Source organism: Myotis yumanensis, unplaced genomic scaffold, assembly GCF_028538775.1.
Source record: "Myotis yumanensis isolate MYYU_CA2020_CCGP unplaced genomic scaffold, mMyoYum1.0.hap1 SCAF_2, whole genome shotgun sequence".
Lineage (NCBI taxonomy): Eukaryota > Metazoa > Chordata > Mammalia > Chiroptera > Vespertilionidae > Myotis > Myotis yumanensis.
The window spans coordinates 171,076,061-171,100,775 of NW_027223753.1; the positions used below are offsets into that span (position 1 = coordinate 171,076,061).

The 24,715-nt window shown below is 42.6% G+C and overlaps 1 protein-coding gene across 4 annotated transcripts in view; it reads right to left on the reverse strand.

Moving 5' to 3' along the window:
* The window catches only part of LPP (LIM domain containing preferred translocation partner in lipoma), a 669,364-nt gene that overhangs the window by 624,600 nt on the left and 20,049 nt on the right, over positions 1 to 24,715 (reverse strand). The window contains exon 1 of one of the 4 annotated variants that reach the window (XM_070406589.1): positions 4,971 to 5,053. The exons of the other annotated variants lie outside the window; for them this stretch is intronic. The gene's annotated coding sequence lies outside the window, so the exon portion shown is untranslated. Of the gene's footprint in view, positions 1 to 4,970; positions 5,054 to 24,715 lie in introns of those variants that run through there. 4 annotated transcript variants of the gene reach the window in all.

Here is a 24,715-nt window from a genome sequence, read left to right on the forward strand (position 1 = left end):
CATATGACAGTATGTAATATCTTAAATGGCAGCAGAAGGCAGGGCCAGTGTAGAAAATGTTGCTGTTGCTGTTTAGCAAACACTCATAGGGCACTTGTTATATGCTCAGCAATTTTCTAAGCACTTTACAAATATTAATTCATTTAACCTTTCCAACAGTGCTTATGAAATAGGTACATTTATCATTATCCCCTATTGCAGATGAGGAAACTGAGGCACAAATAAACACAGAGCTAGACAGTGGCAGAGCCAGGAATTGAATCTAGGCAATCTGGCTCAAGGTCTGTGCTCTTGACTACCATGCTACACTGCCTCTCACTTGATTTTGTTTGTCTTCCCTGTGTTTATTGTTGGGGGAGGAGAACCAAAACACAAACATTCACGTCCAGTAAGAAATAGGAAGGGCACACAGACACTCTGTCCTCGGCATGACTGACACAGTCTCTCCCTAAAGTCAAGTTACATGAGAAGCCAAAGCACAATGGGAACCATGGTATTGACTTACTCTGAGAAAGTCCTGTCACAAACCAGAAATACCCAGCATCCATGTGATCAGCACATTCTCTGTTACCACCAGGATTGTCTCACGAGACTGAAAGTGAAGTCAAAGGCTCAGGACAGACCGACTGAAGCAGCCACCTCCCCACGTATAGCCTTGCTGAAGGGCCTGGAAGGCACTGAAGCTTCCTGAGTCCTGCCAACACGTGGAGCAAGGACTCTGGTCCCCATTTTGCAGAAAAGTATACTGATGCCTCCTGTTTTTGTTACAAGCTGCACTGCTGTGCAAAGAAAGCACCCTACTCCTCATGGTTGTAACTAAATTCATGGGATGTGGAGGGGACATAGTATAGATATGGAATGTTTAGGCCTTGCCGTCAGACAAACTCGAGATCAAATCCTGTCCCCGCCATTGTGTGACACTGTGCAAGTCACATCCTGAGTTCTGATGTCTTCATCTGCAGGGAGAGGGAAGAATACAACTCCCTACCTCATGGGGTTACTGGGAGATTAGAGACAATACTAACAAACTGCCTAACACCTGGCACATTGCAGTTATTTAAAATAAAAGTAAAAGTTGCCTGCTTGCTCCACTCAGGATCTTTTCCCTTCCCTTGTGGGATGGGTAATATGGATGTGATCTCCCTTTCTCCTCTGCTCTTTCAATGGTACCATTGTGCTCACAGTCCCCTGAGCACAAAAATCCCTTCACCCCAACCAAGTCAAATTCTGTGATATTTCACATATTAATGCTCTTAGCCAGGTCTCCCTTTTTTTCTAGAAAGTGCTTTACCAAACTCCTATTTATCTTACAAAACCCCACTCAAGCAGCACTGACCCCATGATGCCTTTCCAATCATTGCCTCCTTTGTGCCTCATGTGCACATCAGTTATTACACTAAGGACACAGAAAGATAAATGAATAACCACATGCAAGGTTCATATATACCAGTACACAGAGGTATGAAACAGGGATTGCTAAAATACTTAAATATGCCCTTGCCCATTGGTAAACAGCTTCTCTCCCAAGGCCCCAAGTGTCTTCACACCACCCCAATTTTCCAAACTCCTCCATTAGGACCCCCTGAACTTCCCTACAATCCAACAATGAAAAGGTTCTCCCTGGCAAAGCTGGTGTCCCTTCAGTACAGGGTATTATACACATTTAAATATCACCTGTCTACATGAATAATTGATATGCATACTTTTTGGAACAGGACAGATATTCATTACTGAATAGGATGCTCTTTGAGGGTCAGAACACACAGCTTCTCAGCATCCCAGTCTCTCCACCCAGGGCAAGCTCACGGCAAATGCTGAATTGATTCACAGTGTCTCCTATCCTTCTCCCTTCTCAGCCATGACCTGGCACATAATAGGCCTTCAATAAGTATTTGCTGACCAACAGCCCCACTGTGTGCAAATGTAAAGTCAAACCCAGTTTGACTCCCACCTTCTCCGGCTACTCAATCCATCTTTCTGACCCCAGCAGCTGCTCCTCTAGTCCATCCTCACCCCCTTCCAATGACAGGACCTAGAGGTGAGCCCTTTGCTCCACACACCCAATGTTCTCTCAATGCTGACAAGTGCAATCCAAATTCTCCAGAGATTGTTATGGAAGGGGGAGGGGGGGCACACAGGGAGGTCCTCATTGTGGTCTAAGAATATGGAAAGATGTTTCCTCAAAGCACACAAAATGCAGTAAATATAAAAACTTATCCTTTTAAAAGTTAACCAAAGCTGTTAAAATGAAAAAGCTTCTTGTATTTTTATAACCTACTGAGGCTTTAAAAACAGCTGCACACCCAAATGATTCACTCCCTCTTCCCTCCCCATCCATTGAAGTGGGAAGGATAGCGTTTACTTTCCTGGATATTAATGATGGGGAGGTGACTACTCCCAGTAGCACAGTTGGTTTACATCATGGCCAGGCCTAAATTCTAGGCCTTGAGAATCTGGTGTCCTCGAGTCAGCTCACCTCATTTACACACCAGCGTATGGACTAGGATGTAAAACACACCGTGTAACCCTGTCACTCCCTATTCCCTGATGCTGCTGTCTTCGCCAGGGTAGCACTTTCCACCCTCTGAGAGTGTGGGTTTGTTTACTTTGTTCTCTGTCTCGCTCTTTCGTAGACTGCGAGCAATATGAGGTCCTGACTTTACCTGTCTCCTTCATCTCCACATCCCCAGCACCCAGAACACAGCACACATAATTAACTTTGGAAAGAAAAGGGGATTTGGAGTCAGACCCAACATTGACTCCTTCCATCCTTAGCTACCAGCAGCCTAACCAAGGACAAAATAACTAACCCTCTCTAATTAATTTATTCATTCTTAAAATCCAAATAATAACACCTATTTTTAATGTGTTTTGGAGAAATTAAAAAGAATAATACTTGTCCATACAAAATAAGCAGCCAATAAATGCCTGCTTGTTCCTTTTTCTACCAGTTCCCAGCTGTGTTTCCTTCACCAGCCACCCACCCCCAAATGGCTTCTTCTTCTATCAATCACCTCTCCTTGCCTGCAGCACTTGGGACCACAAATATGCCCTTCTCCTTCTCTGACTGTCAACCCTCCCACAGACCCCTTCCGAGACAGGTGTCTACAACTGGGACTCATGCAGAGCGCCCACCTGAAGTCAACCACATTCTCATGTCTGCCCAGCTTTGCCCTACTTCCCAGCAAGAACAAAGCAGGTGACGCAGGTAGTGACTCAGCAAGGTCTTCCTTTTTTTTTTTTCCAAGTCATCTTAAACATGGGACATAAGCTAAAATCATGAACTCACAGAGTTCAGTTCTGAACAGTCTACAAAGCCCAGTTCATCACGCCCAGCTTTCTGTTTTGATAGATATGGAATCTGTGTTCTCGAGACTGGCAATGTCTTAGCCAAAAACAAACTCCCACATATTCCCCAAAGATCAGAAACAGCAGCATGATTCCAATTATATCCTAAGAAAGGGCACTGGCTTGCCTATCACTTTCCCTCATCTCAGAAATGACTCCTTATGTCTCAGAACTTAAATTATTTCTGATTCCATTCCAGGCTAATATATTCTCCCCATTACTAAATATTCTGTATCATTCTATATTACAGAAAATTTCTGCAAGTTCAATGAAGTACAATTTACACACTAGAAATAAATTTGCAAATGTTTTAAATTATAAGGGACGAAATAAGAAAAGAGCAATGGACTAGAAGCGAGGAGTTATGGAGTCTAGACTTGGTTCTCCCACTAACTACTAATGTGACCTTGAGTGAATCCTTCTCCCCTCCAGGTCCCCTTTTTCTCAGAGTAAAAAATGGGGCTGTTGGACCAGAGTCTCTCCAAGTTGCAATAAGCTGTGTCTATGTGTCTCATCATCACCTTCAATACAATATTATCACCCACTATCCAAAATAATTAGACTGTGAATCATAAAGCTCATAATTTTCCCATAGTGCAGATGGGTATATATCCTTTAGCATGGGATTAGTGTCCATCAATGAATTGCAACGATTTTCAGAGACAAGGGTCCCATTTATGCAATCATGTCACACAGACTTTGTAAAGAGCATAGAGTAAATGTTGCCAGACTGATGAAGTTTTATAGTAATGCAATGCTATATAGGGTGACAATAGGACAGTGTTTTCATTATATCAAAATGTAGACTTCCCACTTCGGTGGATTTCTTCACAGTGATCCTTTTGTTCTAATAATCCTTCCAACCCTCAAACCCCTGCCTTATAAATTATGTGTAGAATTAGTCGTAGATCTTACAGGATATTCTTAATGGGAATACCTTTTTAATAATTTTAGAATAATTCTGATTTTTCCAACAATCCCTGAGAGACAAATCCAGTGAACAAGAGAGGTGATCCAGTTGGAAGTGATCATGTAGAAAATAATTGGCAAAAAAAAAATTATTATATAAAATTTCGGGGTGAGCATAAGTTGCAGAGCCTCGGCTGACCCCAGAGGCTCACTTAACAAGAGGTATAGTCAATGGATTTCTAGACAGTACCAGGTTTGCAGTAAGTCACACTATCACTTCCTAAAGCTGCCAAGAAAACTCAAGGTGTGGATTCTCCTGTTTCCTACTGCTCCTTTTAAAAAAAAAATAATTAATAAAAAATGTCAGGCAATCCAAGCACAGTCATTGGAATATATCTTCAAAGAAGATAACACAGGTTTTCCCGTTTTCTTTCCCTAGAAAGCACTCATAAAATAAATTAATTTAAAAGACCTTGTGCAGTAAAATGTTCATAACAGTGTTATTTATAAGAGCAGATAATTGATTATCCATTCTCAAATTTTAAAAATAGTATTCCACACAATGGAATATGTGAGTGGCCATTAAAAATATGACAATTATAAAATAATCTGGAATTGTTTATGAATATTCAATGGAAAAAAAAGAGCAAACAAAACTGCCTAGTAAAAATATGCATAAGGAAAGATTGGTGAACAACATCTTAAATATATACCTTCTTTTGAATAATGATGATAGCCAACAGCTTAACAGCATGACTCAGGACTCCTCCATGAGAGTCTGGAAATATCTGTGGAACTATGATAACAATAAAGTGGTTTAAATAGAATAAGGCAATCAGAAACTCCAGAAAAAACAAAGACTGTATGAGAAAGCAGGAACCAAATTTAAAACCAGTCCAAAATAAAAGTTTGATGGAACTTCAATAAGAAATATACATTACAAACAGGCAATAGAACAATTAGAAAGACAGGTTATAGTAGAAAATACTTAATTTTCTTGTCCCAACCAAAAGGAAAAAATACAACCTTAAACTCTAATATAGATATATATATATACATACACACACACACACATAGAGATGTTATTTAGTTATTATAGAACTAAAACAAACAAAACCTATGATAATTTTGTACAATTAGAGGAGAATCAGAAAGATCTGTTACATTGCAATTCTAAGGGAAAGTTCAGTCCCCTGTAAATGGCTTAAAGGTGGTGACCTCAGAGGCCTAGAAAGGAAATGAAACCACAGCACATGAGTTAGCCCAGTATTGAGCAATATTTACCTAGAAATCATCATGTAAATGTTGATTGTTTTCAGCTTTTAAAATCAACCCACTGAGCAGAATACTCAGTTATGGTTACAAAAGGTTATACAACTGCATGTATACATGTATTTATTATAAACACTGGAGGTGCAAAACTTAACTTAAAATATAACTGACAAACTGTAAGAGAAGCAGTGGGAGAGGAACCCCAACCCCTTCCCTCAGAAAAAGATGAGTGAAGAGATACTGCCAAAGTTTACATAACAAAAAAAAAAAATGGAGATTTGTGCACACTGTGTTAACTTATAAAAGAAACTAACAGAGTAAATCAATCATGTAACTGTCAAAAATTGGGAAGGGGGATGAGAAATACCTGTGGGTGTGAAGACCTAGTCTTTGGCTATCATAAAAGTCAACACACATCTATAAAGCTAACAACTCAAAAACTAAAGATATAAGGGCATTATTAGAAATACAATAATAACCACTCGAAGAATTAAAAACAAAAAGCCATTACAAGTGGGGAATGGGACTGGGGTGGGGAGAGATGGGACATGAACTTCTTGGTGTGTGTTTTTTGTAAATACTTTTTTGAATTTTTTATTTTATTTTTATTATAAGCATTTCTTTTAACATTCTTTAAAATTTAAAAGAAAATAATATTTCCAAGGAAAATGGAATAGTTGCAAATAGCATGATGGAGAGGTCACAAAAGTCAAATATGAACAGGCTTTCTTGGGAAAACCATCACAAAATGTCACTCTCACGAGGGTCCCCTTTTAAGTTACTTTGTCCCTTTTTAAAAACTCCCCTCTTCTGCTTATCTCCCCACTCAAGCTCTTTAACTCTCTCCTGACAGCTTCCTATAAAATCTTGAACATTCTATGCCCCTCAACTCTCTCCGCTGCCTTCCAAATAAAGAGCAGTCCCTAATGAAAACTCGGAAATATAAAGAATCCCTGAGGAAACCCTAAAATCAACAGACAGCTCAGGCTGCAGTCCTGTGGCCCAGAAGCGCACCCAGGCAGGAGGCTGGAGCTATAATTAGCTGCTTCTGGGCAGACAACAAGGACTCCTGTTCCCTGGAAAGGAGGTAATTAAAGGAGGCAGTTTTAGGCCTGAGGTGGTAAGTCTCAAGGAACTGTGGCTCCAGGCGATCCCAACCTGCACCCTGAATGAGGAAATAGGAACCCGCAGGCCTGACCCTCCATTCCTGAACCGTTTCTAATTCTCCTCTCTGGTTTCTAAAGCCAGGGGAATGCCAGTCCTCGCCCAATCACTTCTTTCTTCAGTCCCCTAGGACCCTTTACTGGGCAGCCGCTGTGTACCAGGCATTGTGCTTGGTGCCACAAGGACAGAGGAGAATCAGACTGAACCCTGCCCTCATGAAGCTGACAGGCTAGACGGGCGTATAGAGAACTCCCAGCTACCAGCTCCCAGCACAGGGAAGAAGTGACCCGCATCAGGAAAGAAGGGAAGGAGGCAGCTGTCTGCTGGGAGGCCTGGGAGCACCTCCTGGAAGGTATGCAGAGGTGGACCCTGAGCATAGAACTGATATGAACATGTGAAGGTGAGGTGGCTTTCTAGAAGGTAGAAATGACAAGAGCGAAGTCAGCAAACTGGGTGTGCGTGAAAGGAAAGGAGCGTCGCCCACTGTGGATGAACAAGGGCAGGTAAAGATCATTTTTCATGACCCTCCTTTACAGATGCCTCCCACAAGCCATCAAAAACTCTTTTTTTTTTTTTTTTTTTTACAAACTCATATTAGACACACTCTCCAATCCCTACAACCACTCTATAGGGTAAGAATACCCCCTACCCCCCATTTGACAGATGAAGAATCTAAAGCACAGCCCAGAGAAACAGCATTCCCAAGGTCACAGAGCCATCAAGTAACTGCACCAACTCAAAGTCAGGCCTTTTGGGCTCTAAACGCCCCCCCCCCCCCCCCCCCCGCCCCGTTTTTTTAAAAATATATCTGTATTGATTTCAGAGAGGGAAGGAGAGGGAGAGAAAGATAGAAACATCAATGCTGAGAGAGAATCATTGTTCAGCTGCCTCCCACACACCCCACACTGGGGATCGAGCCTGCAACTGGGCATGTGCCCTGACCAGGAATCGAACCATAACCTCCTGGTTCAGAGGTCAACACTCAACCACTGAGCCACACGGTCCAGGCTCAATCCTTCTTGGAGACACATGAAGTCCTGGCCCTTAACTTGGACATCATGGCATCTGAACCAAGATTAGTACTGGGATTCACTACTTAAATATAGCTGTGCACTGCATGCCTTGGCCCATGTTTGTAAGTTTGTGACACATTAGTAAGTGTTCACCTGACTACCAGCTACCCAGATACTCCCATGAGAATTTTCCATGAATTCTTCAAAACTTTCCAGCTCATGAATGTAAGGGTACTTGTCAGGCATGCTCACACCCATCCTTAGCAGCCTCATACCGTCATAAGAAGTAACTTACACTAGGAATAAGCATTTGAAGGCAGACGAGAGAAGTCCTTCACTCATACATCTGGCAAATATTGTATTGAGCAATTAGCTGGCATAGGCACCATGCTGGGTTAAGTGCCTGGAGATAGAACTGAATAACAACTGCGGGTTGCCCTCAAAATATTCAGCCTATGCCCGAGTAATATTCCATTGTGCAAATGGACAGCAGTGTTTTTATCCACTTGTCTATTGATGGGCACTTGGGTTGCTTCCATAGCTTGGCTATTGTAAATTAACGCTGCCATGAACATTCTTTCAAATTTGTGTTTTGGGTTTCTTCGGGTATACGCCCAGAAGTGGAACCTCTGGGTGATAAAGCAAAATCTTACCATTTGCGAAAGCATGGATGGATATTATTCTAAGCCAAAAAAGTCAATAAGAGGAAGGTAAGTACCCTATGATTTCACTTATATGAGGAATCCAAAAAGCAATATAAATGAATGAACAAAAACTGAAACAGACACAGAGGACAGACTGATGGTTACCAGAAGGGAGAGGGACTGGGGAACTGGGTGAAAAAGGTGAAGGGATTGAGAAGTGCAGATTGGTAGTTACAAATATTCATGGTGATATAAAGTACAGCATAGGGAATATAGTCAATAATATTGTAATAACTTTGTATAGTTCCAGTTGGGTACTGAAAATACCAGGGGGGATACTTTGTAAAGTATATGATTGTCTAACCACTATGCTATATACCTGAAACTAATACAAAACAAACTTGAATGTAAACTGTAACTGAAAAAAATGTTTAAATTAAAAGAAATATTTGGCCTATTAAGAGGGCATGGACCAGCAAATTATTAAACAAATATTAGAACACTAAAGCCATGCCACGCAGTCCTCATTCCCAGTCTCCTCACCAGCAGCCATGTGTATTTCCCATAAGCCAGCATTCCTGGGCTGCTGTGATATAATACTGAAACTCTTCAATTTTCTCAGCACTGCGACCAGCTGGAAGTGGTGGGAGGAAGATAAAGTACCTGATAAGTTAGTAATACGCAGTGGAATCTATTTCATGCTGAAGGAGGGGACAAAAGATAGAGATAAAAGGGAACTTTTTTCCAAGAGCTTCGAGTCACTACTCTTCCTAAGCTTCCAATTACTAGAAGGTACCAGACGGAGCAACGGAGACCAAAGTACTGGGAATTTCCCAGCACTTTCTGGCTCCACACACCAAGGCACTGAATCCAGTTCTGCCAGCTTTGTCAAGATCAAGGAGAGCAAAGAGATAGGCGGACCTTCCCCATCTCAAGCCTAGAGATAACCAAATCTCATCCGTGCCTTTATCTACACAGTTTCCTCTTCCTGGCAGACCCCTTGCCCACACCTCCCAGCTCACTTCTGCTTCTCCTTAGAGGTCAGCTCTGCTAGCTCCAGCCACAGTAGCCACACAGCAAATGCTTATGGAATTAGACAAGGCATCCCTGCTTTCTCCACCACTCTGCAAAAAATAAATAAAAAATAAATGGTGTACCAGCTTCCTATTAACTTTTAAGAAGTCCAAGAGACTCACTCCAACTCCTTATCATCCACAGTCCTGCACAGTAGGGCCCGGCCTGCCTTCCCAGCGCACTGCCCAGTGCGCTCAACCTGAGGGAGTCAATCATCCTTCAAAGCTCAGTTTAAGTCCAACATTTTAAATGCACAATTCCCTGCTCAGAGAACACTGCCCCCCTTCTTCTAAGCTCCCAAGGCACACTCCTGTCACTTTGATAGTTTACCTTTTCATGGGCACATGTCCTCCCACCTATTGGATGGGGAGCTCCCTATGGGCAAGTCCTCATGCCTAGGACACCTCCAGAGCCTAACAGTCATGGCACACCAGTTGCTCAGAAACCATGGAAGTACAGTTCTCATGGCTGGAAGTAGGCCATACAAAATAAAAAACCAGAGCCTCGCCAGTGCCCAGTCCATACTTTTTTTTTTTACCTAATGTGTTTTTTATTGTTTTGTGACCAGCTCCTCCAGTTAGATTCACATCTTGGCCAGTCAGATCCCCATCTGACAGTCTCCCACCAAGAGGTATAGGATCTCTCTTTGAACACCTTCAATGACCAGAAATCTTCCACCACTTGATGCAATCTACCTGATTTTTGGATATCTCTTATCATATATTCTTAAATACTGAGTTCACTCTATCTCCATGGGCTTTTTGGTTAAATCTCTAGGAGTGGCAGGTGAGTGGGGGTGAGCACAGGGTCAGCTGGGGAAGTAGTGGAGCACACAGCTGAGATCTCAACTTCAAAATCAAGCAGAACTGGGTTCACACACCAGCCTTCCATTTTGGAAAAGGCATCAAATCTCCCTAGGGATCTCCTGGCTATAGAGGAGGAACAGAAATATAAGTCAGGCAGAGTGTCTGGCACTTTGAGCACTCAATAAATGGTAGCTATCATGGTAATTAGTTCTATTCCTGTCCCCCATTCCAGCTTGCCACGTAATCAGAGTGCTGATCACACCCCTGGCCTCTCCCTGATATCCGTACACCCCGTCCATAGGATGTTTTTGCAGAGCCTCAGCCAACATCCCATTCTATTTGCTGCCGGTTGGCAAGACTGGAAGCAAGGGCTAACCAGGCTTCCCATCCAAAGCCCTGGCACTGAGGGGACAGTGGAAAAACAGAGAAGTGCAGATTCTTTGGCTACTGCCTGCAAGGGTGCTGTCCACCACTCTGCCAAGGTGACGGAGGACACCAGATGCCCCGGCAGCTGCCTCAATCACTGGGAGCTGTCGACATGGCTCAAGCCTCTCCAATCACAGCCCCAAAAACAGACAACAGGAAGGAGGGCAAAGGTGGGGAGGGAAAGAAAGACATAGCGCGTGATGCGGTGCTGCTCTCTACAGCCAGGCTGCCAAGTCACTCGCCACACTGTGACACGTCTGCCTCAGAGCACCAAGGACAGGGGTGCAGCCTCTTCACCCAGTTCCACTTCCTACCCATCACTGCAGGTTGCAAGCAGCTCTGGGTGCTAGAAGTCTGTCCTTGGGCAAAAGACCTGGGATCCAGCCCTGGCTGTGCATGAAACCTCTGTGACCTTGGGGGGTTGAATGACCTCTTGGAGCCTGGCTTTCTTCATCTGTACAACAAGATTCTGGCCTAGACTGCAGGATCTTTCACCAGGGATGCCTGTCAGCAATTTTTTTCTAAGTACTTGTGACCAGTCCTATCTCTCAGAGATTCTGAATCAGAACTGGGGGCAGTGGGGCATGCATATATTTTTTTTTAAATTATCTGGCTGTTTCTGAAGGTTACGAATCATCAGACTTAAGGACTCCTGTGCCCCTTCAGTTGAGGCCACTATGCTTAACCTTAGAGCAGTGGTTCTCAACCTGTGGGTCGCGACCCCTGTGGGGGTCAAACGACCCTTTCACAGGGGTCACCTAAATACATCCTGCATAACAGATATTTACATTACGATTCATAACAGTAGCAAAATTACAGTTATGAAGTAGCAACGAAAATAATTTTATGGTTGGGGGTCACCACAGCATGAGGAACTGTATTAAAGGGTCGTGGCATTAGGAAGGTTGAGAACCGCTGCCTTAGAGCCTGGCACACAACAGGTACTAAATAAATGTTTGCAGAGATTAATAAGACTCGAAAAAGAGACATCTCAGCATATGTTCACAATGAAACGTGCTTTAAATTCTGTATCAGAGGCATAGCCCACGGTCCATGAGCATCTCAGCAAGAAGCCATTTATAATACTTGGACAGCATGAAGCAGAAAACGAAGAGGAACAGTGAGGAGGTAGATACCCTGTGGAGGAGAAAAATTACAAAATAGGATGTATGGCTTGGTCCCACTTGGAGGCTATGACAGGTCAGCAAATTACATATGTGTGACCCACTAGCCAGGATGTTGTTTATATCTATGAGTTTAAAAAGAAAAAGAATATGTGATAGAGACCGTATGAGATCTGCAAAGCCCAAAATATTTACTATCTGGACTTTACAAAAAAATGTTTGCTGATCCCTGGGCTAGAAAGATAGAGAGGTGCACAGATACCATTATACACCAAATTTCATGTGGGTTATTGCAAGTGGCTACAAGTGGTTTTTATTTTCTTCTCTGCTTTTCTGTATGTTCCTAATTTTCTTCAGTGACCATGAGTTCTTTATAAATTAAGATTGCAAAAATGGTCTTTCCCTTTGAGCAAGCCATTTCATGTCCAAATAATCTATCTTAGAAATAATCAGAGATGCAAATAAATAATTTGGTAAAAAGATGTTCATCACAGTGCAATTTACAATGATGAAAAATTAGAAACTCAAATGTCAGCTATTAAAGTAGATGATTAAAAATTATTGTATATTCTTTTTTTTTAAATACATAGTATTTTATTTTTTTAAAATATTTTATTGATTTTTTACAGAGAAGAAAGGAGAGAGATAGAGAGTTAGAAACATGGATGAGAGAGAAACATCGATTAGCTGCCTCCTGCACACCTCCTACTGGGGATGTGCCCACAACCAAGGTTCATACCCTTGGCCGGAATCGAACCTGGGACCTTTCAGTCCACAGGCCAATGCTCTATCCACTGAGCCAAACCAGTTAGGGCTATTGTATATTCTTAAGATGGAATAATATAGTCATCAAAAACTACATGTATGGCCCTCTCTGGTGTGGCTCAATGGGTTGGAGTGTCATTTCATACACCAAAAAGTGGCAGGTTCAATTCCCGGTTAGGGCACATACCCAGGTTGCATGTTCAATCCTTGGTCAGGGCATGTGTGGGAAGCAACCAATGGATGTTTTTCTCTCACATTGATGTGTGTGTTTTTTTTCTCTCTTCTCCCCGCGCCCCCCTCACTCCCTTTTTCCTTCCCTCCATCCCTTCCTTTTCTAAGATCAATTTTTAAAAAAGCTACATGTATGAAGAATTCTCAATGCCATGAGAAGGTGCTCCTGTTCTACTGTTTGGTGAAATGGCAACACACAAAAAACTGTATATACAGAAAGACAACAAGTCAGTAAAATGTAAATGCACCAAAAAGTAATGAAAGAAACTACTCAAGAATATTAAAATTATAAACAGTGTTTGTATCTAAATAGTAGATTTATGACTGATTCTCATTTCCTTCTTTATTTGGTTCTGTGTATTTGAAATATTTTATTATGAGCATGTACTACTCTTAGAATAGCACACATACTGTAATAAAATTTGGGTTTGTTTTTGCTTTCACTTCTTCCTGAGGGATTGAGAGGAAGTTCAAGAGGAGGAGACAACTGTGCTGTATTTTGAGGGATGAACAGGCTTTAGCCAGAGAAAAACAAAGGACCCTCGGGCCAACAGGAAATCACGTGCTAAGACTCACAGGCGAGCAAGATGATCTGACTAGTAAAACACTCAGGGTAGCTGAAGCATAGAGTGTGAATGGCAGGGAGATGATGGCAGGGTGACGGTGTACATGGGAAACGATTTTACCCTTTCCCATGGGAGATGGTGGGGAAGAAGGCAGGAGGAGAGATACTGCCTTTAAAGCAGAATCAGGGATCGTGCTGAACAAGAGAACAGATAAATGTCTTCCACTCAGTTCCACACACAAAACAGTTTTCTTTTTCTCTTAACAGAGTTATATGTATATTTGTGCCTAGAAATTTGATTAATTGGGAAATAAAGTCAACACATTCTTATTGCCCCAGGCATTACTAGAGAGCCATTCTGACCTCCTCCTAAAACTGGACGCAACAATCCCCTATGTTGCTTCACAGGTTACTTCTGATCATCAGGCATGAGTGTCAGGCAAAGGGGAGCAAGGCCTGATGGACCCAAGACAGGATGAGGCTGAGTATAAGAGGAAGAAAGGGAAGAAAGCCTCACACATGGGGGACAGGGGGATGAGGTAAGACAGAGCCAGGATGGTGACTTCTCCAGCGGGAGGTCATGATCTTGGAGGAGAGAAGAGGATGCAGAGAGGCTGTGCTGAAGTCCCCTTCAAGCTGGATTCCTGGCAGAATGAGAATGTGCTTCCTGTAAATCAGGAGGAATGCTGCTGGCAGGAGGCACTCAGACCTGCTCAAGAGGACTTTAAATGGAAATATGAGAGCAAGCGAGAAACCTCTAAGTGCTGAACAATGCATCGGGCAAACAAATATGTCCCAGATACAGGCACTACAGAAGGGCTGGGGCTCTGGAATCGCAAGAGAAACCAAGAGAGAGGCCAGCCTGGATAGCCCTTAAAGTCCCCAGTGGCCCTGGAACCAAAACAGAAAATGAGCTGCAGAGCTGAGGCCAGAGCCTGGGAGGAGATCACAGTGCTACCATGGAGGAGTGCCTGTCAGAGGTTATGCATAAGCTGGAGAGGGAGGTTCCCTCTGAAGGTAGAAGCAACCTAGAAAGAGGCTGTCATGGAGGGTTCAGCACAGGCTTCATTGGTGGCCACGTCAAGAGCATGGGGATCAGCATGCTTCCATGATTCACAGGGAATGGAGAGAATTGAAGCTGATAAGGGCCCACATCAAGGCTTGCAAAAATGTCTCTCTTTTTCTTTCTTGGTGGCCAAACATATCTGTATGTCTAGAAAGCCAGCAAGCTGCAGCCCTGCTAGTGGGACACTTCCTCTGCATATTGTGCATACACACCTTTACAACAATACTTCACCCGCTGTCCAATTTGGTCTGCATGTCTATTTCCTGTGCAGACCACAACCTCCTAGATGCTGACATAGTACCCTATTCAACTTATTCTCCCAGTCCCTGAAATGATAAGCGATGAACATGAAGACCACAAATGTCCATGCTGCGTAAGTCAGGTACAACTCTCTTTCTGCAAAAGGAAAAGCGTCTAACAAACTCTCAGTAACTTACCAACAGTGTGGCCCACAGTTACGGGACCCATATAGATAAGTGATTATGAGGGGTTTAATTCTAACCAAAGAAGAGCAATTGGATGCAGGGGCAGAAGACAAGCACTGGAAGATTGACACTATTGTTTTTAGTTATGATCTAAAGAAAGGGAGATTCTGGGACGTTGGAAAAGGAAACAGTAGGCAGCAACCAGAAAGGTACTCAGAGTAGACCCTGGGTAGCAGAGGAAAGAGATCAATGAAAGTGTGTGGAAAAAAACATGAGTGATAGGCCTACCTAAGGTACAGCATGAGCAGGGGAGCTAGTACTGCCAGAGAGAGGGGAGGAGGAGCTGAAGAAAGGGGGCTGTGGGACTCACTGGGGACAGACTTCCCAATGTGTCTCTTTCTTCCCATCTGTGAAATGAGCCAAATCCCTGAGTCTCTCCAACCACACACAGGCTGGAAGTGAGGAGAGCGCCTGGACACCCTGGGAGCTCCATCCACCGACCTGACACTTCTGCCCAAATGAGACCACAGGAGCCTGGCTCTCCTCACAATGGTGATCTAAGGGTGCTGCTGTGTCCACCCCATTGGAGCTCCCAGGGCCACCCGTGGGAGCCCAGAGAACATGAAAGGAAAAGACTGCACTGAATTGACCCTGCTCAGCAACATTTTCATGGACTCTTATACACTATGCACTTGTCACACAGTCCCATCCTCCCAGCATCCTTGACCCTCCTCAGGCAGCAGACCTCACAGTCTTCCCCAGGATGACTTCCCTGACTCCTGTGGCCAGCTTCACTATCCCTCATTCTTCTCCAGCTCTTTGATGCTTCCCTGTAATGTGAACTCCATGCACTTCTCTGATATTTCGTAATGAGGAAGTGCCTTCCCAGCAACCAGCAAGGTGTGCTGGTACTTCAATCCTTATTAGATAACATCAGCATTCTCACTTTACAGATGAGAAAACTGAGGCTTGTGGAAGACCTTATCTCCATCTTCCCCAGGACCACCCCAACATGTAGCCAGGCCTCTCCCAGTTCCTGAACCAATCAAGAAAGATACAGCAATCATATCCAGTCTTTTCTAATCTAATGTCTTTGCTGCTGAATAAACCTGGTAACCAAGGTGCCAAGGGCGATCCTAGGTTTTCATCATATCACTGTCTTTCACCCTCTTGTTCTGGTCCAGAGTGCAGAACCATGAATGTGTCCCAAGGCTTCAGTCCAAAGCAGATGCCATCACCTTGGCCAGACTACTCAGCCATATAACAATGCTAGCACCCACCTCACTTTAACCAGCCTTCCCTCCCAGGTCAGGAGGCTCTCTAGTGGTGGGGACTACGAGTTCTCACCTGCACTATAAGCATGACCCTCTCTGGGCTGGCTGACCCAGTCAACCATCACTGGTCTACCCCCAGGCCTGCTACCCCTTCCAACACCAAGCTTTGGGCCACCCAGCCCCTTCTACTGGCCTCCTCTTCAGATCCATTCCCTGTCAACCCCAAACTTGCACCTGGTAAACAGGTTTGCCCCTTTTCCCAACTTCCATCCTTCCATGTATTCGTTATGTTCTTCTATTACTAGACAAGTTGATCTGCTTCAAATGATACCTCAGAGAGGTCAGGTGACTTGCCTAAGACCACACAACTAATAAGTGGCAGAGCTGGGTCTGGAACCCAGCTTTCCTAATTCCAAGCCATGTGTTTGTTCCACTAATTCCCAATTTCTTTCCACTGCAAACTCGGGAAGCCACCTATGCATGCGAGGGTGGGGACCACATCCTATTCTCTTTAGTAATTATTACAACAAGGGCTAACAATCAGGAAGTAAGCACTGAGACCAGGTACATACTAAGCACTTTATCTTCAGCCTTAGGAGGTGTTACTGTCCTCATTTTCAGGTGAGAAAATGAAAAAGTAATTTACTCAAGGTCTGACTAACTAAAGCCCATGCTTGCAGACTACCACAGTGCTACAACACCTCTAGTTCAAATGCAATTCCAAGTGCACGCAGTGATCAAAATTATGGGTTAACTGAATAAAAAAATGTAGTTGGAGACAACCAAATGCAAGGTGCTGGAAAATAACTTTGAGACCAGATCAGGTAAAGCTGATGAATGCTAGCGATCACTCTGCAGTAAAACTAAAAGTAATATTGTTCTTAGACAATCTCCAGTAACAGTGAGCAACAAATTGTAAGTCAGAATTCCTGCTTTGACTCTAGTTTTGCTCCTGACAGCTGTGTGACTCTGGGCAAGTCCTTCCCACTGTCCTTGATTTCATTTCCCTATCTGTAACAAACAAGCAAACCAGCAGCTGCACTAGATCGTGGTTCTCATGAATACTGACACCACCAATGAGCTTGTCAGAAATTCAAATTCATGATCAGAATCTCTGAGAAGGGGCCCAGAAAACCCTCCAGGGTGACTCTGGTACTCCTCCAAGCTTGAGAAACACTAGATTAGATGATCTCTATGATCCTATAAGCTCTGTCCCTCTGAGAACCTTAAGTTTCCTCAGCGTAGCATCATCAAACTCCTCCCAGCTTTGCTCCTCTGATATTGATCGAGCATGAACTTCTGGCTCTCTCATCTGGCCATGTCTGACACTTCCTCCTGTGATTAATATAGAAGGCCCCAAGGAACAAACAGTCTATTCTACTGCACTACTTTTTTCCATTTACTACCTCAGCGGTAAGCATTCTGTCACTATATTAAAAAATAAAATAAAGACATTAACAAGGAAGTCACACCATGAGCACTGTAGCATCCTGGCACCATCTTTAAAAAAAGAAAATAAAAGAGGGTTTATCCTGGAGGCAAGTCAGTAAGGAACTGCCATATAATATAAGACGGTACCTTTCCAAGCCCAGCTACCTCTTTAGTACAAACCAGCTGAAAGAACAAGAGAGCATTTGCTTTGTACTCCAATGACATGTTTAAATGAAACAAACCATTTTATCCTTAGTCCTTGTATGTCCAAAAAAAAATTCCAGATAAACCTTGTAAGTATGAAAACTCATCCCAAAGAATACTATTTTCTCTGTGCAGACTATCAACAAATAGTTCATTGCTGCAAACCTGAAGTAGTGCCTGAAAGTCTAGTGTGGAATATGAAAGAATTAATGAGCAAATGAATAAATGAATGAATGGGCACCTTCCCAGTGCTGCTACAAGGATGTGTATAGATGAGCAAGTTAAAATCCTATTCTAAAGGAACTAAGTTTGAGGTTAGTGTGGGCGATGTCAAAACTGTCCACCCATCCATGCATCCAAGCAACTGCCCATTCATTCAACAAGTGTTCACTGTGCATCTGCCAGATTCCAGGCAGGAATGAGTGTCTTAAAGAAGTTAAAAGCCCACAATAAGAAAGGCACATAGATAGCTATATAAGGTGGAAAGTGCTCAGTGCCATGCAAGCACTACAGATAAAGGGCCATTAATTATTTCCTGCTAAGGGGCAAAGTGTGGAAATCAAGGTCAGCTTCGTGGAGGAGGTGCTGTGAACCTTGAAGATCAATTTGGATTTAAACAGGTGATGGTGGCAGGGAACAGCAATCAAAATGAGGAAATGTGACTAAGGCAGGAATGAGAGAAGACAATGAAAATGAGGTTCCAAAAGTCAGCTGGTCCCATGAATGGCAAGATAAAAGCGATAATACGAGGAGACAGTAAATAGATCAGTGGTTGCCAGGGGTTGGAGTGGAGGAGGGAGGCATGAACGGGCGAATGACAGAGGATTTTTAGGACAGTGGAAATACTCTGTATGACATGATGATAAATATATGTCATTATACATTCGTCCAAACCCACAGACTGTACAACACCGAAAGTGAACCCTAGTGTAAACTATGGATTTTGGATGATAATAATCAAATGTGACAAATGTACCATTCTGGTAGGAGATGTTGATAATGGAGGAGGCTCGGCACGTTCAGGGGCAGAAAGTATATGAGAAATCTCTACACCTGTCTCTCAGTTTTGCTGTGAACCTAAAACTATTCTTAAAAAAATAAAGTCTTTAAAATTAACAAATAATTTTAAAGAATATACAGAGTTTACTTCTCTGGGGTTCTGCCACTGTCTTCACTGCCCTCAGCTTCTTCCTTCCAAACAGAGAGGGCTCCCTCCATCTCCTGGCACTGCACCCCACGCTGTGCACCTGCTTGCTGTATCTGGCTCCCCAGCTCCCATGCCTTCTCAGCTGCTCCTCCACGTCTTCCTTCTGGTGTCAGTGCCTGCCACAGGCTTAACTGTACTTACTATGCCACATCTTTACTGTTTTCTGTAATTTATAAAACACAAACTGCCCACAAGTTTATATTTTTAATTTCTTAAGAAGTTTTGGGATCCAATCTGTGTGAAAATTGGTATTGTATGATAAAAACCTCCCTGAGTAAACACAGGGTATATCCTGATTATTAGAAACGCAAACACTGGTTCCTTTCCTGAGCCTCACAGATTTCATCATGAATGATTGTTCTTGGTTTTGCATCAGATCATCCCAGTCTTGAAATAAGTTCTAAGGATAAGTTTCCCAATATCCAAGGCTTCTTTTTTCAAACCTTTACTGAGAACCTATGCTATGCTCAAATTAAGCACCTTGGCTCACTTAACTTCCCCCAAAACTGTGGTGCTTTGTGAGCAATGGGTACTGTGAGGTATCACTGACCACTGAACTCACTTTACAGGTAAGAAAAACTGATAAGGAGAATAGCAGAAGAGCCAGAAGCCAAACCCAGTTCTTTCAGAGTTCCTGACTGCTGCCAGGCATCCACTCAACAATAAGAACAGGATCAGGACACTTCCACCATTGAATTCTATATATACTAGTGGCCCAGTGCACAGATTCGTGCACATTGAAAGGAAATTAATTAGAAGAAATATTTTAATATTGCTATTCACCCTTTCTCTATTATAGAAGTGTCAGAGATGAAAGAAAATTAATAAAGTGTATATGAAAATATATAAATTGATTAATAAACAATAACAACATGATATAACAACAAAAAATACATGATATAAAAACAAAAATATGATATAAAAAATTGATAAAAACAATGACTGATAAATTGATTAAACTTATTCTAATATCTCCCTGTATACCACATTAAGAGTAAAAACACTTTCAGAGTGTTTAATTTCCCTTGTGATGAAGTATTTACAGCTTTAACTTTAATGTCACACACTCTTTGAACTCAAGAGAAAGCAATATATAACTGACCATGTCCGAAAACGGGTTCATGTAGAAATATTCCTATTCTGTTTAGAGTTTGTCCTTGTGATTTATTAATAGTCATCACAAATGCTGGCATCACAGGAAACTGTCTTCGAATTAATTTAAATGGGAGGCCAGTGTCAGACGGGGACAAATCAATTCTTGGAATCAGAACAACCTCTCCTTCTGCAGATCCTGTTAATACTTCAGCTTTGATTATGTTAATATTATCATAATCTTGTGATAATAAATCTAGTACCATTACAAAGACCCCATTTACTATTAAGATTTCTCAGTAGTATGATGATTGAACCTACTTTCAATTTTAATTTATGACACAGCATTCCCGAAGGAGTAATACTATTAAGAAATTCGATGGAAAAATTTTCCTTGTTGGCATTATCCATGGAATCAATGAAACCATCAATTCACGAGTCATTGTTTATTTTTAAATTGCCAGTGCAAGTCATATGTACTGGCCAGTAGGTTGGTTCAATGATAGGAGAGATGTACAGTCAATCACTTAGCCTTTTATATATATACTAGAGGCCTGATGCACAAAATTCGTGCATGGGGGGTGTCCCTCAGCCCGGCCTGCACCCTCTCCAAACCGGGGCCCCTCAAGGGAGGTCCGACTGCCAGTTTAGGCCTGATCCCTGTGTCTGGCAGTAGGACATCCTTCTCACAATCCAGGACGGCTGGCTCCTAACAGCTCACCTGCCTGCCTGCCTGATCACCCCTAACCACTCTGCCTGCCTGCCTGATGCCCTGAACTTCTCCCCTGCCTGCCTGATCGCCCCTAACCACCTCTGCCTGCCAGCGTGATCGCCACTAACTGCCCTCCCCTGCTGGCCTGGTTGACCCTAACTGCCCACTCCTGCTGGCCTGGTCACTCCTAACCACCTCTGCCTCAGCCCTCATCACTGTGGCTATGTCTGGAAGGACCTCCAGATAAATGTCTGGAAGATGTCTGGTCTAATTAGCATATCACTCTTTTATTAGTATAGACTAGTGGCCTGGTGCATGAAATGTGTGCACATTAAAAGGGAATTAAATTCCCTAGCTGATTTGGCTCAGTAGATAGAGCATCGGCCTGAAGACTGAAGGGTCCCAGGTTCGATTCCGGTCCAGGGCACATACTCGGGTTGTGGGCTTGATCCTCACTAGGGGGCATGCAGGAGGAGGCCCATCAATGATTCTCCCTTATCATTGATGTTTCTAGCTCTCTCTCCCTCTCCCTTCCTCTCTGAAATCAATAAAGAAATATATATATACATATATATATATATATACATTTTTTTAAAAGGGAATTAATTAGAGGAAATATTTTAATATTGCTATTTGCCCTTTCTCTATAATAGAAGTGTCAGAGATGAAAGAAAACTAGTGAAATGTATATGAAAATCTCCCTCCTGTCAGAGTCTGGGGCACGCCACTGGACTCAGAGTCAAGTCCCTGCCCACCTGCGTGCACCTCGAAATTGCGAGAGACAGACCCAGCCGGCGCCACTCCCGTCAAGCCCTGCAGGGTGGGGGGCGCAGCCTCAGGTCCCCTGGCCTGGGCGCAATGGCGCGAGGGCGCGAGGGCATGATGACCATTTGCATATTAGCTCTTTATTATATAGGATATATATACACTGAGTGGCCAGATTATTATGACCACCTGACATTTGTAGGCAAATTAGCTATAATTTGGTGCTGAAGTTGCTAGAGGGCCAACCATTATAAATAGGGAAGCAGGTTGTTTACCACAACAGTAGAAGTGATTTTTTTCTTAAGATATGTGTAAACAATGTGATTTAACAGCCTTTGAACGTGGGATATATATATATATACACATACATACACACACACACACACACACACACATACACACTGAGTAGCCAGATCATTATGACCACCTGACCACCAAATCATGCCAGGAAAACATGCCCCAAACCATAACACTGCCCCGTTATGGTTCCCATGGTGCACCCCAGACTCTGACAGGAGGGAGATTTTCATATACATTTCACTAATTTTCTTTCATCTCTGACACTTCTATTATAGAGAAAGGGCAAATAGCAATATTAAAATATTTCCTCTAATTAATTCCCTTTAAAAAAAAAAAAAATATATATATATATATATATATATATATATATATATATTTCTTTATTGATTTCAGAGAGGAAGGGAGAGGGAGAAAGAGATAGAAATATTAATGATGAAAGAAAGTCATTGATCAGCTGCTTCCTTCACGCCCCCTACTGGGAATTGAGCCTGCAACCCGAGCTTCTGCTGTGACTGGGAATTGAACCATAATCTCTTGGTTCATAGGTTGATGCTCAACCACTTAGCCACACTGGCCAGGCCCATTCTATTCTTTTTTTTACCTTCTCTGGGCTTCCAGCTTCACCCAGCATTGTGATTCTCCACTTGAGAGCCTCATTCTTCTCCCCAGAAAACAAAGAGGCTGGATTGCAGTGATTTTTAAGCCCTGCTTTGCCAGAGCCCCTTCCAAAAAAAAAGAAAAAGCAGAGAAGTTCAAGAAAAGTGAGTCCTGTCCTGTCCCACTTCATCCACAGCCACTTCAGCTTATTCATTTTACATTATAGATTGTAACAGGCTTCTCTATAAAGAATCCTTCCCCAGCTATTACAAAAATGAGAGTTTTAAAGTCATGGAAATATAATAACTAAATTTTATTCTCATTCAACAAATATTTATAGAGCGCCTATTCCGTACCAGGTGCTGTGCTGGGAGATGAGGATACAGTGAGAACAAGGCATGCATGGCCCCTGAATTCAGGGAGCTCCTATTCTTGTGAGGGAGACAGACTGTAGAATTACAATGTGGTAAGTGCTAGTAAAATGGAGAGTACTAGAGAGACACAATGGAGGAGAAACAAGCCAGCTTTGGGGTAGGGATCTGGGGTGGAGGGGAAGAGGCTGCCAAGTTTTAAGGCTGACTAGAAGCAATCCGTCAGAGGAACCAATGTGGAACCCTGGACTGGATCCTGGAAAAGAAAGAGGACGTTAATGGAAAAACTGATGAAACCCAAAGAGAGTTTAGATGACAGCAATGTACCAATGTCAGTTTCTTAGTTTTCACAAATGTACCATGGTAATATAAGATGTCAAGAATGAAGGAAACTGGGTGAGGGGTGTACGAAAATTCTCTGTACAATCTTTACCAACTTTTCTGTAAATCTAAAATTATTCCGAAATTAAAAGTTTCTTCAGAGATGACCAAAAGAGCACACTCATCTCCAGGATCTTTTCACAATGTTCTGACTCTATGAGGATAGCACATAATAACAGCAGCTAATATTTAATATGGCTTATCATGTATCAGGCTTGGTTCTAAGGGCTTGCTATGTATTAATTCATCTAATCCTCATAACAAGGAGATAGGTAATTTTCTTATCCCCATTTCACGAAGAAGGCAATAGGGGTCTAAAGAGATTAACAAGCTGAGGTATTAAATGATAGAGCCAGGATGCAATCTAGCTCCAGAGCCCAGGTTCTTAAGAACTATATGTTTAGATCAAAGCTTTCAAAATGTGTCTGGATTTTTCAGGCAGGCATATGTAACTGGGGAAATCCAAAGGATTAATCACAAAGGCTGAAAGGCATTATGTTTAATACAAAGAAAAAGAAACAAAAGGACTCTCAAGGTAAATTCCTAACTTTTGAAAATCTTAACTGGAGTGGAACCAAACCTCAATACCAATGGCCCCTCCGCATGTGGACAGTATCTCTGGGCTGGGCTGTGTCCTGTGCTCTCTGCCACATCACTCTTGAAGAGTTGTACCACCAGCCCATATTATGCCCTCTGGTCTGCCCTGTAGCCAGGATGCCTGCTGATATCTTCATCCCTGAATTGTCTGTCCAAGTATATGATGAAAAGAAGCACATTGGCTGCCTTTTCAAGATCTTCAAAATAAGCTTAAGTTTTCCAGTGACTAATGTTCCCAGGTGCTCTAGAATCCATGCAGAGAACCTAGCAAAATCCTTCTCTCTGATGTATCATGTTCCTCACTGACTGCAGTTCCCACCATGTCAAAGAGAAGTCAGAAAGCTTCTCACCTCCAATATGGAGTCGTTAAGGGCAAGACTTGGCCTCATTCATTGAATAATATTTATTCTATAAAGAAATAGTTCTGAAGAACATACAGTCTCCTAAAAAGATGTGCAATTAACCAGCACAGACACTCCCTGTTCTGTACCAACATTCTAGCCATTTATCTTCAGAAGGCTCCAGAGTACACACCCTCCATAGGCAGGGCCAAAAGGGAAAAAGGAATCCTCAAGAGATAGGGGAATGGGAAAGAAAAATTTACAGTAGGAAGAGTGTAAGCAAAGAGATAAGCTTGAGTGGCAGAGGAGATGGAGATATGACCAAAAATAACAGACAATATAAAGAAAATGAGTCCAAAAGGAGGCTGGGTACAGAAGAACCAGTTTTCATTAAATGTCCACTATGCATGGACATGGTGTTTTGCTCATTGCACACTTCTTCATATTGCCAGGCTCAAAGCTATGTGGCTGATCAAACAATCCTGATTGAATCCAGCTTATGTTGACTTAGCAAATGTTAACACTCAACATTTTTAGTTGAAAGGTCCCTAAGAGTACATAGCCTACACCTAACATTCCATAAATAGACCAGCTCAGACAGGGGAAAAACT